The sequence below is a fragment of the Lepeophtheirus salmonis genome, chromosome 14, assembly GCF_016086655.4.
Source record: "Lepeophtheirus salmonis chromosome 14, UVic_Lsal_1.4, whole genome shotgun sequence".
NCBI lineage: Eukaryota > Metazoa > Arthropoda > Copepoda > Siphonostomatoida > Caligidae > Lepeophtheirus > Lepeophtheirus salmonis.
The window spans coordinates 4,509,735-4,525,162 of record NC_052144.2 but is presented as its reverse complement, the minus strand read 5'-3'; positions in this window follow the sequence as shown (position 1 = coordinate 4,525,162).

Below are 15,428 nucleotides of genomic sequence, written 5' to 3'. Positions count from 1 at the left end.
GCCTCCTTCGAGGGATCCAAAAAGAAAATTCCACGACTTTTTTCGCTTCCAAACTTCCTAAAATATTTTCCCAAGCCTTCTAAAATCCATTATTTTCACACAGTTTGTAAAAATAATTAATTGTGTGAGGAGTTTTCCACATTTAAAAAAGTCTATTTTTTTTTTTTTTTTTTTGGGCATTAAATTATACTTAACATGGTTAATGCAAGGTCTAATTGTCTAAACCAAAGATTTTTATTTATTATCAAACGAAATTTTGAACTTTTGCTAGGAAATTTAGTCCTTTTTTATATTCAAAGTAACTGGCTGACGGTTCTTGGTGATGTTTATACAAAATGAATCATTTTCTCTATTATATAACACCTCTAAAATTAGATTTGTTAATTATTCGAAATCATTTTTCGATGCAACAATCCTTGGTTTGCAACACTAGAAGGTCGTAAGAAATTATTTTGAATTAATTACTGTATAATGATAAAACTCATGCATCAAATTTGACACTCAGAAATGGGATCTTTGTATAGTAAAAATTCAGTTTAGGGATAAAAAGAAATACAATCCAAACAAAAACCAAATTTTGATATATTTAAACATAATATATTTTTTGTTCTATAGGATAAGTGGTCATTCTCTCGAGGGCAATATTCCCCCATGGCACTTTTTTCAATTGCTATTTCATGTACACGATATTAATTTATAACTATAATATGTTCCCTCGTCTATTGCTAATAAAAATATAAAAGGTTTTCCTCTTTATAGTATCTGTTCATTTTCTCTCCTTAAGATCAAGTTGCAGGCAGCCGATGTTAACTAGGCTCTTATTTAGCAATAAGATAAGTCTCGCTTCCGCCTTTTTATCGCACTCTCCAAATCTACCATCTCTAATGATACGTATGACTTTGAGGGTTAAACCTGATGCAGAAATTTCAAAATAGGAACACTAATGATACATACAAAATGTATTTAGGTCATATTATTGAGTCATTTCCACCCAACACTATCAAGTAAGACACTTCTTTGATTTATCTAACTATTCCTTGAATAACTTCCTCGAGAATTTTTTTGTATGTATTTATGATGATAGTGTTTGTATGTATTTTCAAAAAATGAAATATTGGAATGGAATCAAAAAATATTAAAATTGCGAGTGCTAGCTTTTGTTTACTAAACAACTTTTGCGTCTAGACCCATGCAATGATTTCAATTGTATTCAATTCATAGAAAGTTGTAGTATGTATGTGTTTCATATGGCAATGTTTCGGTGAATGGATCCAAATTTATGCGTAAGGTAGAGGTCATGCTGGATTAATATATATCTATATAAAGAACTGTTTCTACCTACTTCTCACGTGAAAAAAGTTCGACATGTTTAGATAGCAAAATCAAAATATTTATCTATGATGCAATGTATTTTAGTGTCAGTCAAGGCGTTGAAGGTTTATTCGAGTCGATAAATTAGAAAAGGAAGTATAAAAAGGAAGAAATAAAACCAGCCACACATGCCCACTACCAATTTGAAAATAATATAAGTATTTAGTGTTTTTCAAAGCAATCGATCATGTTTAGGGATGGATTTTTCGTGAGAGCGAAAGAAAAAGGCGGGAGTGAGGCATATGGTACACCTGAATTAAGAGCCTTGGTAATAACAGCTGCATGTTGTATGATAAAGACGTGTTTACAGTTTAAAAATTGATTCATCGCTTATTAAAAGTGTAAGAAAACTATATTTTCTATTTTTTTTAAAGTACCCAATCGATGAAGAGCGGATGCACGCTCATTGATACAAAAAACGAAGAAGAGCACACTTACAAAAGAGTTTGGTGAGCGGAGTGCGTTTGTGAATTCTAGAACTGCACTTATGCTTTAGTTCCCCACGATGATATCTCCTCTCCGCTAGGAGGTGCAGTGGAATGAATCTATAATGAGCTTTGCAACCTTTATCAAATCACACTTATATTTTAATATTAACAAGGTGAATTCTACAAAGTGAAGAAGAAATTAAATAGGATATTACGAGGAAAACAGAACGGCATCTGTGCTATCATAAAAGTGATATCTGACAAGTTGTAAAATTGACAAGAAGCTAAGCAAATCTTCTAGACTACTCCGTGTATAGGTTTTGTCTTTACTCACTTTTCTACAAATAGGAAATATGTTTGGTTTCAATTTATATAATCAAATGTGAACACCATCTTCTTCGGAGTATATCCGTATATTTTTAGGTCCGTCTACACGGCAACGTTCTAAAAAGAATGTCGCATTTTTATTATTCAGATTTAAAAAGTTTTGGGTCCACACGGAAAAAAAAAAAAGTTTTATCTGAGCAGTTTAAGAGTCTTTATATATTGAAAGGAAATCTCATGGAGATTGAAAATTGAACGCATTCGGCGTGTAAAAATTAACTCCTCTTCTTAACTTGTACAAGGAGATTGTACAAGTTATTTTAACAGGAATCGCCGTTGTTAGACTCTTTTACACTGGAAGGTGTTTCTAAAAATTCCATTTTAGGTTAAACAAAACGTCGTTTTCTTACAAATGTAACCCCAAAACGGATACATATTTTACATTTTCTTCAGAAAATGTTTTTTTGTGGATGGGGCCTTATAATTTGATTTGTATTATTAAAAAAATCAATTTCGTAGTTTAGAAACTATAATATTAATAGATCTTGTAATGACTCGCTCGAGTTATGATGGCAAAGATTTACTCTTGGCAGCCCTTATTATATTTTCAATACATATTACGATTTGTTGCATGTAACCTGTTATGAATTGATACAAAAATCGAAAAATAATAATAGTTAAATATTCACAATTTCGAGAAAAGATCTGACTTTAATATTAAAGGAATACATTCAAATCCGTATAAGGAAACTGCTATTTTTCAGATGAAAGTTGACCATATCAGAATTATTTTTATATCTGAAGTATAATAAAAACCACAATTTTGGAGATGTTAAGTTTGTTGTATTTTCTTGTTGGAGGGTGAAAGTGTAAAAATTTGCTCTTGTGTGTTTTTTTCTCTGTTTGGACACCTTAGACTACCCCCCCCCCCTCAACAAAATTCTACTTTCAAAAAACGTAGAAAGCAATTCGTTCACTAAAAACTTTGGCTTGCTCCAAAAATACGAGCGATGTATTTTCAATACCTGTCCAAGATGACAAAGCAGACCAACAAACTTCAACTGAAGTTCCCATCTTAAATAATGTGCATGGGGCAGTCGAAATGATAATAGTGATGAACTCAATAAAGAGGAAATTTCAACTGGTAGTGGATCTAGGTTTCGGGATTTTTACGAAAAGTACAAAAAGAATATGACTATTTTCCAGCAGAATATGAATTTCTAGATTTTGATGTGGTAGGATTAGCCATTATTAAGATAGGTATACCGGAATACGATCTTTCCAACATAATTTAAGAGATGGGCCCTGTTTTTAAAAGATCTGATAGGATTTGAAAAATCCATTGAAATTGTGAAAAAGTTTGAAAAGTTAAAACTGCCTTTAGAGTGTATTCAAAAGGTCAGTAACAAAAGGTTTATTATAGATATCGCCAGTTTAAAAGAGTATCTAAGGATGACCTCAAAAATGCTCTCGACTTACTTACAGAAAAAATTAAAATGACAGCTGTGCTCACTCGGAGACGAATAAGAATAGTTTAGATAAGTACCCAGGACTTAAGCCCTGTTGGTACTATTACAATTGAATTCAATATGAAGGGGGATCCATCAAAATTGCCAACTCTTCTTCCAGTTCGTGGTCAGATAATCAAAATGTGTCATGACAGAGCGAGAAAACAATGCTCAAATTGCCTTCGTTTTAACCATTTAACTAAGAAATGTACCAGGGAAAAGGTATCGATAAAATATAATTTAGGGAATATTTATCAAATGAAATTAAAGGGTACGGCAAAATAAACGGAACCACGACATCATACGCCCAGGCTCTCAAAGTTAAAAAAATACAGACAATATTCTCACTGTCTCTATAAAACAATTTTCAAAAAAACAAGATTATTTGATACGGAAGACATTGTCGGTCCCGTTTTGACACAAACAAAACCAAAACAAACGAAATTGCAGATTTATGACCTAAGTACTCTTCTTTTTTTTTTTTTTTTTTGTAGGGGAATCAAAAATACAATAATGATGGAAGACTAATACAGAGAGAAGTGTTCCTAAAAGCATTACAATGTATCATCCTTCTAGTTACCCAAACTATGTCTGTAGTACAGTAGAGGATTCTTCTTCAAGGTCTCCAACTATAGAGCGTAATGAAAAGCAACTTCTGTGTCAACAATAACTTATCCATTTAATGACTCGTCAACGCTTCCAAACTCAAAATCCAGTCACAATACGCTCATCGACCCTTAAAAGGCCCGGAGAATGCTCAAAGAAGAAATAATGAGGCAATAAATGAAGTGTTAATGATACCATTGAGGCCAAGAATTGACAATACACCTACAGGAGTAAATCTGCGAGGAGAAAGAAACCTTCAAAAACTAAACTTAATAAGAAAAACCACAACAACCACCATTTAGGTCAATATGAAATTGTCATGTCTAGCTTATAATGTAAACACGATTGTTTCTCGAAATGGCGTCTTCGATCTTCAATTATTTGAAATCTACAAGCTTTCCTGACATGGTAGCCTTACTGGATACGAGGCTCAGGGATTCACAAAAAAAATCATTTTTTTCCTCAGTCTCATCTTTTTTTGAATCAGTTTTACTTTTAGAGAACAAATCTTTTTCACCGGTGCGTATGAAGTCAGATAGCAATGTTAATTACATAAAGGTAGACATTTACCTTTTAGGCGAAGTCTTGACATTTTTGCATTATATGGTCCAAATAAGGACAGGGTCGACTTCTTTTCAAATATAGTCTCTAGAATAAAGGAAAAAACATCTTAATTTTCGACAGATTAGAATCAGCACGTTTAATTATAACGGTTCACGAAATTTTAAAAATAAACACGACCTAGAGGGAGTTTTTTCAAAGTATTGTCTTGAAGACTTTTTGGAAAAAGAAATCATCCGTGTATAACGTATTACAAGAAAAATAAATTGCACGAGTTATTGGGAAGGAGTCTAGATTATATTCTTGTCTCATCAAGCTTAGCAAAGTTCCTCACAGAATTAAGAGCTTTCTTATCTTACATCTCCGATCACTACCCAATTATGGCAACCTTTCATCTCTCTCGGCTAAAACTTAAAACATATTGGAAATTAAAGGTATAATTCCTCAATGATAGTTCCACTCGTAACGAAATAGAAAAAGTTATTGACAAATGCAGGTACTTGTTTGATAATAAAATAATTTCCCTGTGCTCGGCCCTCCGACGAGTAGAAGAAAGGTCAAATAACATTTTCGTCGGTAAAGGTATAATCTCTGCATTCGAACAATGAAAGGAAATAAACCATCTTCAAGAGCTAAAAAATATGAGTAATAGTGGACTCGATATTCAAGAGGATCTGGATAACAACAACAACAAAGGTAGATCAATAGGATCTAAATCAAAGCTGATTGAAAGAAAAAACATCAAGGGTCTAGTATCCTTTTCTGCCGAAGAAAAAAATATTAAAAGTTCGAGAAAAATTGTTGCTTTCAGACGGGAGAATGGATAGCTAACTCAACACTCAACAACAATGCTTAAAAAAGAGTTTGTGCAATATTAATACTGCCTTTGAAAAATATTCATCTACAGTCTAAATATAAAAGACATTTATTATAATATAAAAATGAATCTCTTAATTAGAGAAACTGTTAAATTATATGACATAAAAAATGCGAGTAAGTGTTGAAATATATGTAGGTATACATTATTTAGTTTGTAGATATTATTAGATATTTGACATTTAAGTCAAAAATGTTTAGCATGTATTTGATAATTTCTCATTCTAAATATACAACAAAATCCTGTGACACTCATTCGTAACTAATTGGGGGGGGAGATAATCCTGTTTCTTTATGACTCAATTTTAATATAATCAGTGAAATAGCTATTCAATATCATAAATACTAGTGTTGGATTTGAGTATGACTGGAACACGAAGTAAAACACTCAACTCTAGAAGTCATTTTTTTATTTTAAATTTGGCTTTACATTAACTCAAAAAAACAATCAAACTAGAATGGGCACTCGGTAAAGCTTAAAGCTCCACCTATGGTATTTTTGTCTAGATTGGATTTTCTGCATATGAAGCATCTTTATTAAACCTATATAAAGACACCAATTTGAGCTCTGTAACTCAATATATTTCAATGTTATTGTAGATTATGTACTTTTAACGTTTTGTGCCACCTTGACCTCTCAAAATGTTATAGCCTCTTACTGTGACCATATGTAATCTGTTTGCTAACTTAGATTAAAATCTTTTGCGGTAATTCTGGGGATCAACAGACAAACAAACAAAGGCAAAAACAGTTCTAGGAAAACTGCCTGGGGAAAATTGCCAGTGGAAGATTGGCTTGAAGGAAAATTGCCAGTATTTTGTTCAAACTTCATGATGAATAATAACACCTGATAGATTGGCTTCCTATTATTTATGACAAATATCTAAACATATTTGTTTCTTCCATCTCCTAAGGGTGTACCTTCAAGTGTGAGTAATATAAGAGAAGGAACCCCTCCAATTAACCCCGTGCCAATCTGAGGGTGGAGGGTATTCTACCTCATTTTAAGAGGTCCTAAGCTATTTAATCCCCTACCTTACTTACCAATCTTCTCAATCCATTTCTTAGAAGATTGCAAATAATTTTAAAAATTACAAGGAAAATATTAAGCTAATTCATAATGGATTATTATTCATCATGAAGTTTGACAAAATATGTGCAATTTTTTCCCGGGCAATTTTCCTAGCTGGCAATTTTCCTGACATTTAAGTCAAATATATGCATAGCATATATTTGATAATTGAATCGTCCACGTGCAATTTTCTTCAGGGCAGTTTTCCTTGCAAGAGGCAAATACAACGTTTGTTGGTGGAGGTAATAATTTGAGTAATGGTAAGTCAAATTTATAATTTCAGCTCTCAAAAAAGAACGATAAATAAGTAGCTAATGATCCTTCATATTAAAAGAACTGTGGAGCTATTATAAAGTAGAAATCACATTACACATTTTGTCGAAACTCTCGAAAACCCCAACTCCATCGTACTTTAAACTTAGTTTATTGTATAGATATTCACTAATAAGCCATTTGGCCATTTATGGATTCAAAATTACAAGAGTCGTAAATCGTACTTTTTTAGTCTGTAAGTTAGCATTATAAACAGTATTTTTTTATTTAAATCTGATTTTATCAAAAATCCTAAGCCAAGTAGGGAAACGAAGACCATGTGATCAAAATTTGTAGAAGGCTTTTGTTCTTAGGAATATTTTTTTTGTCTGCTAGGAGTGTTGAAAATTACTCCATAACTAACTGTACAGCCTTCATGAATTTAGCCTTTTTACTTAATTATTAATGTAAATTTTACATAAGGAATAAAAAATTGCATACACAATAAAAGAAAATTAAAAACAAGCATATTGTGACGTCATTTGCTTTAGCATAAAAAGTGACATCTTGCGTAGAAAAAATATTTCACAAAGCCTAATAATCTACCCAAGCTAACAAGTGCGTTTTATCACTTTATTTGAAAGGTTTTGTTATAAGTGTAAGTACTTGTTGAACAGAGAGTAGAATTGTGGATCGACATTGGAATAAATCATAGGAATGTATTTGTTTCTTTCTTTGCTTTCTCTACCGTCGTATCTGTATTAGCAGTATATGCCAATTCATACTATTATTCTAACACAAACTCAACATAAATCAAATACTCGAACTAGAAAATTTTGAATTGTGTCCAAGACTACTAAATATGAAATGAAATATGGACTCTTAATTATATAAGAAACAAGTATTTGTAAATATATCATGTGACTGCATCATTATTTAGTCAAATATTGTTCTTAATTTTGGATTGAATCATCTTTTTTGTTATAGACTAGGTTTGATATATTAGTGACTTGTTGTGCAATTTGTACGATATCAAATTGAATTTCCCTAAATTATAGACGTACGTATATTACAAATCTTAGTTATTTGGAAAATTTTCCATTATATCAAAGTTCACATCTATACTATTATTCTTAGAAACTATGAAGATAAAAATGATTTAAGGGAATTTTCTGACCATGCCGACATAAAACCTGCTTTTTTTTTTTTTTTTGCTTCATGTTAGTGTCTAGAAGAGACCGGGAACAGTTGAAATAGTCCTACTTTTCTCGTATAGCAAAAAAAAAAAAAATATGTATAAAATTTACATTCTAATTATATGTATACAGAGTGGGGACACAAAACTTGCAATAACATGATTAAATTACGAAAAACGTGCTTTTTATGGAATCAAGAAAATACAACTCAAAACCAATTTGTGATATCTTAAAATACCATATTTAGCTTAATTTTTTATTCCTTATGTTCTCCTTCACAGACAATAAACAACTTGAGACGCCGGCGAACAGATTGGCGGCTCTTGACGATGAAGGCCGTTTCCATGTCATGTCCGCCAGGAACGTCCTCAGAGGGAGTGCTGGAGGGACTGTAGCCCCCCAAAAAAAAAAAAAAAAAAAATTAAGGTTTTTTTAATAGTCTGACTAGAAAACGTAATATTTGAAATTGAATTAAACTTTTCAAATTTTGTAAATATCTATGGATTTTTGAAATTTTTCTGCGAAAAATTTAATTTTAAAATATTTTTCGGAAAATTTTCTTATTTAAATTTAATTTTTGATTTTCTTTTTTTAGAATAGGTATGGTTTTTTAATTTTTTTTTTCAAAAAAAAATTTTAAAAACCAAACATCCCTCCACAAAAAAAAATATTATCCTGCAGACGCCCCTGACCACTCAAACATTCTTTTCCAAGAACCCTTTAAATTATTTGTATATTCACAGTTTCTAGGGGTTGAGGTCATGGCTGGAGGAGGTCCACTTGGAGGCAGGTCAGAAGTAGGTCATATTGTTGCTACCCAATTTTTGGTTCTTCTTGGCATATATGGGTTGTAAATGACTTTTTGATGTTGTGGGTAGTTTGGATAGAGATGCTAATGGGCTCTCCGCCCTTTTCAGCACTAACACTCTTGCGTTCCCTTTTTATGTTGTTCCGACATGGTTACACTTGGAGACATGGGATATAAACAAAACTTGTTTATTTTGTTACAACTATTGTTTAAATGCTTAATAAAAAATCGTAGTTTATAATAGTATAAAATCGCCATTAAACGCTACTGAATGCTTTGGGTCCTCACTCTCCAGTGTTGCGACAATAACCATATTTTTTCACAGGTTTTGATACTAAAAATAAGTATCAGTACTTATTCAACTAAAAATATATAACCAAAATGATGTAAAGGGTTATTACATTCACTTATAGGGGCATAAACCGAATATTTGGTGGGGCTAGAAGGAGGGGACTAATGCGAATTTTGATGACGTTATAAAAGGCAACTTTCATTCTGGTTTTGTTTTATAAACTACAGTTTTTTGTTCAGAAATTTTGGGAGATTAAGTCAGCAAAATGACATTTTTTTAAGGACTTAATAGGCTTCAATTACTAATTTCAACTTCATATTAGTATAGTAATGTTTTTCTATGCATAATAACGCCGGTATACTGAACAACATTAAAGTTTGGATAATATAATAAACATTGTTGTTGAGAGAAAAAGCCATTAATTGTTTTTTAGCTCGATTTGAAAAAATGGAAATAACTGATGAAATTTGAGAGAGGTAAAAGTAATTTCATGAGGGAGTAATACTTTTTTTATAATGCTGTTAGTTTTTTTATTTATTTTCCTCAAAATTAAAACCATTGGATTGGCATAAATTTGAAATATTGCATGACTGTGTACAAAGGGCGCAATTAAAAAAAGTGTTGCGATTTTACTTGTATTGTTGTTACTTTATATGTTTGTGCAATTATTATTTCTGATGTATTTAAATTGAAGTATGTGGATTTATGGTCCCACAATATATACAGGGTCTATATTTATGAAAGGTTATTCATCAGATTCGTAGACAAAATTGTATACGATAAAATACAAAATCCTTTAGATGACCTCCGAACATTGTGAACATTATTGTGTGCCTCCTTACTGGGTACACAAACAATGAGATTATTTATTTAATGACCTTGGCCTAATCAACTGTTTAAGATGTTGACAGTGCTTTTAAGGAGTCTGATGGGTCAGAAATACCTGCAAGGAAGACTCATGATCGTTTTGAGAGCAAAATACGTACTACAGACTTCCTGAAGCAAAATGCATTGGAAGTCTGGTCACTTTGCTCGCCAAGATCTGAACCTCTTGGACTACTATGTGTAGTGTACTATGTTTCTGTGACAGAGAGTCCAATAAACAGTCATTTAGGTATCAATCAAATAATGGTGGTAATTTTAGGAAATATATATTTGCATGTTCGGATTTTTTTTTTCAAAAAGTTCTATAACTCTTCTCTTCAATAAACTACTCTATACTTGAAGAATTCGTTTTTGATAATTAAAGTTGAAGCTTGACGAGTTTTTTTTTTTTTTTTTTCAATAGTAATTCTGTGTTTTTTTGTTTTTTTTTTTTAAAGTTAGTTGTTAGCTTTAATGAAGTCCAGTTTTTTTTTGTTCGAGTATTACTCAAATCCAACCCTAATATACATTATAAAAACATACATTAATTGTGATTGACTAAGTAAGTGAATCTTGTGTCGATCAAATGAGAATATTTTGAATTGAAATTTCATGAACTAAATTTCCCATTTACTATGTGGAAATTCCTTCATGAAAAGGGTAAAATGCATTTGGAAACACAAAATTAATATACTTACAAATAAATATGCAAAGGATGCACATTAGGGTGGTTTGTTTTTCAGCTTTTTTTAAATTCCGAATAGGATACTGTGAAAAAGTATTGGTGTGCAGGTATGCAATTGTTCCTAATATTATTTATGTATTCAAAGTACCTTGTTTGTATTACAAAAAAGTAAAGGAATACAAAAATATTCTTAAATATACTATTAAAGTAACAAGGCATATTTTATTCTATAATCTTTAAGCATTATTTCCTACTTATTAATTTGTAGTTATAACCATCAATAAGAAGTATATATCCCTATTGTAATTATATGTTAAATAAATGAAATGGTTATACCATTATTTACTAATTACTATGTATCTCTGAATCTGTATCAGGCTCAGAGATTTGTCCCTCTTCACATCCCCTTTTACTCTCCATTAAGTCAGACTGTTGAGTAAATAAAGAATTATTACATTGTTCAAACTTTGACCGAGATATGGACATTATGTCATTTTAGAAAGATTACATTTTGCATATGGGATTTTCTTAATATATGACAGCTTTTACGTACTATTCATAAAGGAAATACGAAAAAAGTTGAAACGACTACTCCCCCCCCCCCCTAATATTTATTTATATAAATACTCGTATATATATTAAAAAAATAGTTGTTGGAACAAAAAATTCAAGTTTTTATTTTCTTTGTTGGCGCCTAAAAATGTACAATATGTCAAATGCTGCTGAATTGTTTACAATTCATTTTATATCTATCATTTATCAGGTTTGATATTTATATTTTATTCAAATCTTAACATATACTCAAAATAGTTATGAATTATGGGCGATAGGCTTTAGAGAACTATAACAAATACATATTCGATGCTACACGCAGAGGCCTGTAATATTTTATTAATACGACTACATTTTTATTTAAAATACGTATATGGTATACATCAGGGAGCACTGCATAGAGTGCCGCCCTGACTGTTTTTCATACAGACATGCATACGCCAGACAAACTTTGACTTATAATATAAATAAATCAAAATGGCGGAACGAAGACTACATATTTATTCAAATATATATTAATCGGCTACGCAACTATTTCTTTGTCTACTCGAGGCCGTCAAGTATATTTGAAATCTATACTATAAGTAATTTTTCAACTTCTATGAATTCATCCTATTGACTGACTTAACAATGTTATCAATGCTAAATGTATCATTTGTACGAAGGAAAATCATAAAGAAACGTGTCACCTTGGGTGTCCTAAAAAGTGCCATCTTAATTCTGTTGAAATATATTCAAAAATGTTAAGATACCAATAAAACAAGACACCTACTCAAGCTAACAGGCTTGTATTGTCATGTTACTTTATAGCAAGTGTGGGTTATATCCACCTCAATCCTCACTCATGCGTTTGGCTATTATTTTATTGCCGAACTTCAAAATTAGTATTAAAAAAACCTTTACTCTGTACTTACGTATAGCCAGTGATAAAAACCCTATGTGCCTTTATGCAGGTTAAAAAAAGAAACAATCTTCAACATAGTAACCCTGACAAGTATGTAGAATGTTTTTGAGAAGAGCAGCTTAGCTGTCATGATGGTTAATTAGATCAGCTGCAATCATCTATGAGGAGGGGGGGGGGGAAGGAAATAAGCAAGGACATTGGCAAGAATTAATCCCATGTCGATCCTCAATTCTACTATGAGTCCAACAAGATATATTATCCGGAACAAATTTTTTATGAGCAGACACGAGTTTTTAGTCAGGTTTTTTTGAGTATAATTGAATCTATTAGAAAAGGAAGTTCACTAATCAAAATTTAAATAATAGTGATAATAATTGGGGAAAAGAAAATTCATTCTTCAGATTATCAAATCAAAAAATACAACGAATGTTTAATGTTTTATATTCTGTCTTGTACACGTTGGAAGCTGGTCAAAAATTTTTTAAAGATTTTTTATATAAAAATTTGTCCTTTCCTTGTCAGTGATACTATACAAATTTGTCTAATCCTTACTTGAATGTTTTTATTTGTTTTGATTATAGTTTGAGTTCAAGTTTATTCGATTTTTTTGTTAAATCGAGGGAGTTTGAAAACATTTAAAAAAAAATTGTAAGCCTTGGTGAGCTGAGTTTTTTTTTTTTTTTTTTTTTTAGATTCTGAGTAATAATCGAATCCAACACTCCGAAAATTATTCTTTGTAAATGGATGAACGTGTGTTGACAAAAAATTATATAAAATAAAAGCTTCTTTTTTGATACGTTGTATAAAGTCTCGTAATTACGTAGTAAGATTTTTTTTATAACTAAGGTCTTCATTAATGCAGTTGATTTTATCTTACTTTTTATGAATGATATTTAATTTCTTCATATAACTAATGTAGATAGTTTAAATATATGACTATCTATCTAAGCGTTAATGCATTCATAATGACGCAGAATTTTTTTTGCTTATTATCGTTATGATTTTTTTTCTAATAGTCTGGACGTAACCCTATTTATTATACATGATATACTTATAGTAATAATATATATATGCTTATGTATACGGGGTGTAAAGATTTTTTTTTTTTTTATGTTTTTATTAAATTAAAATTTTTTCAAAAAAATATCTAAAATAAATAGTTATTCATACAAAATTACAAAAATCCATAGCTATTCACAAAGAATTTGAAGAATTATTTTGTAAATTTGTATATATAGGGGGGGGGGAATACAACCCCTACAACCCTCCCCCGTATAGAAACCCCTCCATTCACATTTGAAACTTCCTGACTTGAAATTTCCATGTTGTTGTGGACAAAATTCATCGTCACGGCCCAACGCCGTTCCATCCCTGTCAATTAAATCTTCTTTTTATCTGGAGCAGCGTTCGCCATCAATGCCCAAAACTTCACTAAAGTTTACACAGCTCCATCATAACAAAATCGCCGGCACATGCAGTGCCTGAAATCTTAACGCACTATATATTAGTGACGTGTCACGTGAATTTTTGTTTGGATTAACTGTACTAAAGCTGTACCACCGTGTTACTCACGTATTTAAAACGTTACTTTACTAAGCTGATGTTGGAAACAGTACATGCAACTCCACTGCGCCATAAATAGGACGTGACACTTCAAATTTCTGACGCCATCCCCAATGTTATGAGAACAAGGTTAGACAACAAGATAATCGTGAAACAAACACAACAAATTCATTAAGTAATCAGTTTTCTTTTTTGTATGAAGCCATTGGATACCTTTGTTCGGGTAAATGTAATACCTCGATAAAAATTTAAAAAATGTACTTATTTACATTTGTTTGTTAAATAGATTCCTCATTTATTAACGCTATATTTAGGATTTTCAATGATTATCTATAGTTATATTGCTTTATTTGGGATCCCGATGAAGTCACCAGTTTCGCTTGTAAAGTATCAAAGGGAACTGAAAATCATTGTCGACTAACATTGTTATAATAACATTGTGTCCTTCCCACGCCAAAAGTATCTTTCTTTAAAATACTTTATAGTTATATTCCTGTATTTGGGATCCTTATTAATGACGTAAATACTCCAATTTATGATCCCTCCCCACCACAAACATAATAATCTTTAATGAAAAGAAATCAAGAACCTTTGTTTTTCGAAAAAATATTATTACATTTCTTAACTGGCCCCCACCCCAAACAAAAATTATGTGGACGCCCATGCAAGAACTAGCCAAATGCCCTTAATAACATTTCCCTTTAGTATTTTTAGTTGATTGAAGTACAGATATCAATATTGGTATCGGAACTTGTACGAAAATATTTATATCGTGACAACACTAGTCCCTTGTAAAACTCCCCAATGATAAAAGTCCAAAAACTCGACTCGTGGATATAGAAGTGGAATACTGCTAAAGATTGGGTCAATATTATTTTTCGTATTATGTAAAACTAAAAATCAACTTTCTAACAAATGGAATATAACTAAAGAGTAATACTTAGAGATGCGAAAAAAGAGACATTCTTTGTGAGTGTTAAAACCACACAATAATAACGCCATCAAAAACGGTAGCACAAAACCTCTGCCCACATGCCAACGTCTTTAAAACGATGCTGCATTTATTTTATTCGGATTCAAAACATTTTTGCGGCGGGGACTAAGAGACGTAATTTTATTTGATATGCTGTCGAGTTGTTTTTTTTTTAAAGAAAAGAGGGAATGAAGAAGGAGTTAATTTTCTCTCCTTGATTCCAAAACACTTTTCATTTAACACATTTGAGTATGTAGTCGTAGATATTATAGGATAAATTACTTCGACTTACGATATTTATCCCTGAAGGAATTAAAATCGTTGGTCAAGGTATTACTGAATTGAGTTTTTGACGAGATACAAGTACTATTTGAGCCTTTTAAACATTAGATGCCATTGGTCAGCTTGTGCGATAAAAAATGGAGACTTTTTTTCTTGGGGAAAAGATGTAAATTTATCTTTTTAATAAAAACGATTTCCCCTCCAATGGTCAATCCAATATATCCACACAACTTTGAAATTAATAGATATCAAAAAGTGTTATATAATTAAATTCTACGTAAATACGTGGTAAAAGGACAACAAAACTCCAA